Source organism: Gobio gobio, assembly GCF_949357685.1.
Source record: "Gobio gobio genome assembly, chromosome: 19".
Lineage (NCBI taxonomy): Eukaryota > Metazoa > Chordata > Actinopteri > Cypriniformes > Gobionidae > Gobio > Gobio gobio.
The window spans coordinates 19,726,271-19,731,270 of record NC_137112.1 but is presented as its reverse complement, the minus strand read 5'-3'; positions in this window follow the sequence as shown (position 1 = coordinate 19,731,270).

Here is a 5,000-nt window from a genome sequence, read left to right as displayed (position 1 = left end):
CCCAAAAAAAAAAAAAAAAAAAAAAAAAAAAGAGTGCCTGAGCCTGTTCAATAGCCAGAATTTGGCTGCGGATTTCGCTTATGGCCATACCACCCTGAGCAAGCCCGATCAGAGTACGAAGAAGAAGAAGAGTTCTTGAACTCTTAAATAGCCAGAATTTGGCAGCAGCTTTCGCTTATGGCCATACCACTCTGAGCACTTGGTACGATCCAGGAAGTGAGTTGGCAGCAGGAGGGAGAGAAAGGCTCTCCCAAACTTTTTGATTTAAGTTTTATTGGAATATTATCCGGATTTCTTTTGTAGGAATTAATTTAGTTTTTTGGTTGTGCTACCCTGAGCAGAAACAGCTGCTCGGGGGAGGGCAAAATGAGCATTTTGCTCACTATGGACGGATCAACTGGTATTGACAAAGAAATGGCTAAGGACAAGGAACAAGCGCAAGGAATTGAGGAGGAGCAGGGGAGAGTGCAAAGAGGAAGAGTGGAGAGAAGGGAAGAAGGAAGCAAGCGAGAACAACAAAAGAAGTATGCAAAGGAGGCAACATTGATTGTAAATATGGCTGAGGTGGATGGAGGAAAAGCGGAGGATGTGATCGTTGCTCTGATAGCAAAGGTGGGAGTGACAAAGGTGTTGGCGGTGAGACCAAGATTGAACAATGAATTTGAAATAACTTTGGAAAATGAGGACATTTGTGAAAATTTTGAGGATGGCTTAATGATCAAGGGGATCCGCTGTGAGGTGAGGAGGTTGAGCACAAGGGAGTGCATTGTTTCTTTTATGCACCTGCCTTCCTACATAACGGATGAAGAGATTAAAAGCAAGCTTAATGCATGGGGCGTCTCAACAACATCAGAGATCAGAAGGAGGTACTATCCGGGCATGAGTATCACGGATGGGACTAGGTATGTGAGGGTTAAATTCCCAAGGGACGTTCCCTCTCTTCCATACAGCACGAGGTTTGAAACTGCGGAAGGAGCACAGTATTTTAGAGTGATACATGACAGACAGGTGAAGATTTGCCGTCTGTGTATGGATCCCGGGCATGTAATGAAAGACTGTCCCGAATTCAGGTGCCATAAGTGTGACGAGCTGGGGCACTTTGCAAGAGAATGCGATGCGGCAAGATGTCCTGACTGTAAGAAGGTGCTCGTTAAATGTGAGTGCCAGTTGGAGGCGGAAAATGTGGAGAATGTGGAGGGAAACAACGCAGCAGCGGAGGAAACACAAAATGAAGAGGAGGAAGATCAGGAGCTAATGGAAGAAATGGAGCAAGAGGAAGGGGAACAAGTTGGAGAGACGGTGGAGAACGATGGGGAAAAAGGACAAGAAGGGGAGAGTGCGGAGAGTAAAGAAGGGGAGCAGGTTTCATTGGAGAGCCAAGAGGAGGAGGAGGAGGAGGAGGAGGAGGATATGGAGGAGGAAAGAATGAAGGACGGTAAAAAAGACTGGCAAAAGGTGAAAACAACAAGACGTCGTCTGTTAAAGGTAATGCAAAAGCATGAAAAAGCCAAAAGAAGACATTTGATGAAAAGGGGAATGGAGGATGAAGGAATAAAGGGAGGGGGAGGGGTTCAAAATAGAATTGGGGTATTATTGGGGAGGGGTGATGAAATGAAATGATGAAGGAAATGTGGATTCTTTTTTGTACAATGGTTCTGAGTATTGCAACCATTAATGTTCGTGGGTTATTAGATATGGGAAAATTTGAAAGGCTGAAAGAAGGTTGTAAAATGGCAAATGTTATAATGATTCAAGAAACAAATTGGAGAGACGATGTAATGGGTGAGGTTAAAAAGAAATGGAAAGGGGATGTTTTGTGCAACCATGGAGATGGGAGGAGAGGGAGAGGAGTAGCAATCTTAATCAAAAAAGGGGTGTGTGAGGATGTAAAAGAGGTGTATAATGATCAGGAGGGGAAGTGTATGGCTGTGGAAATAGAAGAGGGGGGAGAAAAAATTATTTTATGTAATGTACATGCACCGGTTATCGAAAAAGAAAAAGTGGACTTCTTTAAAAAGCTGAAGGTATGCATGGGAAAATGGAAAAGGTTTTTAATAATTGGGGATTTTAATACGGTGTTTAGCAAGATGGATTTAGCAGAGGGAATGGTTTTTAAATCAGACGGAGGGAGGAAAGAACTGAAGTGTATAATGGAAGAAAATGATTTAGTGGATATATGGAGGAAAAGAAATGAAGGTGCTAGAGAATTTTCAAGACAACAGGTGGTTAAAAATTGTATGTGTGCTAGCAGAATAGACTTTGCAATGTGTAAGAGTGAATTTATGAATACGGTTGATAATATTTATTATAAAAAAACATCACTAAGTGATCATAAAGTTGTATGGGTGCAGATTGACTCAAGTGGGATGAAGAGAGGGCCGGGGTTATGGATTCTGAATACAGAATTTTTAAAGGAAATTAGTTTTAAGAAAGGAGTAGAAGAGGTGATAAAAGAAGAACAGAAGGATCAATTGTACAAAGAAGACAAAAGAATTTGGTGGGATAATGTTAAATACAGAATTGGGGCATACGCAAAAAACTTTGGTAAAATGTTGAAGAGGGTAAGGAATTGTGAAGAAAATAAAATAAGAAAAGAATTAAAAGATATTCTGAATGAGGGAGGTGGGAATGTGGAAAGATATTTAATATTGGAAAAAAAACTTAAAGAAATAGAAGAAAGGAAATTTAGAGGGGAGGTGATAAGAAGCAGGGCAAAATATGAAATAGAAGGGGAAAAATGCACAAAGTTTTTCTTTAATTTGGAGAAAAGTAGGCAGAGAGAAGGGATAATCAAAGAGATAAAAAGAGAAAGTGGCGAGATAGTGAAAGAAACAGAAGAGATTTTAAAAGAAATAATAGATTTTTATAAGAAGTTGTTTAGCAAAGGACAAATCGAAAAGACAGAAAAAGAATTTTTAATTGGGAAAATAAGGAAAAAATTGGATTTAGATGATAAAAAAATGAGTAATGAGGAGATAAGAAAGGAAGAAATCGAAAATGCTATAATGCAATTAAATAATGGGAAAAGTCCTGGAAGGGATGGGCTGTCGGGTGAGTTTTATAAACATTTTAAGGATGTGTTGACACCAATTTTAAAGGAAGTGTATGATGAGATATTTAAAAGGGAAGAAACGAGTCATTTTATGGGGATTGGGGTTATTAAGCTAATTTTCAAGAAAAGAGGAGATAAGAATGAATTGAAAAATTATAGACTAATAACCATGCTAAATACAGACTATAAAATTTTAGCGAAGATATTAGCAAACCGACTAAAGAAAATTATGCCAAATATTATTGAAACAAATCAGGCGTACGCTGTCGAAGGAAGGGATATTACAGACACAGTGTGTAGCATAAGGGATGTGGTGAGTCATATGGTAGAGGGAAAGAAAAAGGGATATGTAATAAGCCTAGATCTAGAAAAGGCATTTGACAGAGTAGAGCATGAATTTTTGTTTGAAATTTTAGAAAAGTTTGATTTTGGACAGAATTTTATAAAATGGTTGAAGATTTTATACAAAGGGGCGAAAAGCCAAATAAAATGCAATGGGTTTTTAACTGGAGCTTTTAGTGTTTCAAGGTCAATAAGACAAGGCTGTCCTTTGTCAGCCCTACTATATAGTTTGGTAGCTGAATCCCTGGGGTTAGCAATAATGGGAGAAAAGGAAATCAAAGGGGTGGATCTAAGACAAAATGAGGAATTACAAAAAGTTTATCAATACGCAGATGACACAACGCTAATAGTGAGGGATGTCAACAGTGTTAAAAAGGCAATGGAAATTTTAGAAAAGTACTGTAAAGGATCGGGGGCCAAAATAAACATACAGAAAACAGTTTATATGAACATAGGAGGGGGGGAGAATATTCAAAGCTTGTTTCCTTTTAAAGAAGAAGAGGGCTTAAAGGTGTTAGGAGTTAGAATAGGGAAAAATGAAAGAGTAATGAGGGACATGATGTGGGATGAGGTGATTGGAAGGATGGAAAGAGTTTTGAATTTTTGGAAACCGAGGGCTCTAACATTGAGAGGGAAGGTGTTAGTACTGAATGCCTTAATGTTAGCGAAAATGTGGTACGTGTTGGGAGTTACGCCGATGCCAAGGTGGATAGGCAAAAGAATAAAAGCAGTGGTTTTGAAGTTCCTATGGGACTCAAAGCCATCTAAGATCGCATATGAAACAATAATAGGGGATGTGAAAGATGGAGGATTGGGGCTACAGGATCCGGAATTAAAGAAAAAGAGTTTTAGAGTCAAAATAGTGAAAAAGTTTTTGAGTGAAGGAAATCAGGCACAATGGCCAGAGATAATGAAGTTGTTTTTAAACAAATGTGGAAATATGAACATTGGGGCAGATATTTTAGGGATGAAATTGAAGCAAACTTTGATGTTTGGAATCCCAGAGTTTTATATTGAGGTTTTAGAAGCATGGGGGGAATTCAAAATAAATGTAAGCATGATTCCTAGATGCAGAGAAGAAATGTTAAATCAACCATTGTTCTTAAATGACAATGTATTATATAATGGAAAAGAGTTGTACTTCAATAAATGGATTAAGGCTGGATTTAGGAGAGTGAGGGATGTATTATATGAGGTAAAAGAAGGATTCTTTCCGTTCCAAGCAATAGTGGATGAGGTGAAAGAGGTTGATGACGACATAAATGTAAAGATTTTGGAAAGACAATATGAACAGGTGAAAGAAGCGATTCCTGGGCAATGGGTTAAGACGATTGAGAAAGAAAATGGAAATGAAAGGGGAAAAATGAAGGTATTTATAAAAGAGAAAGGAGAAGATGTTCCTTTTAATCAAAGTTCAGTGAAGGAATTTTATGTGTTTTTTAGGAATTCAGTGTTTAAAGAACCAGCGGCAGTAAAATTTTGGGAAAAAGTTTTTAACGATTTTGATAAGAAGATGTTATGGAAAAATCTGTGGAAATGGTATATGGATGCAGGAATGGGAAATTTGGACTTTTGTATAAGGCATAATATCATATTTTCAGAATTA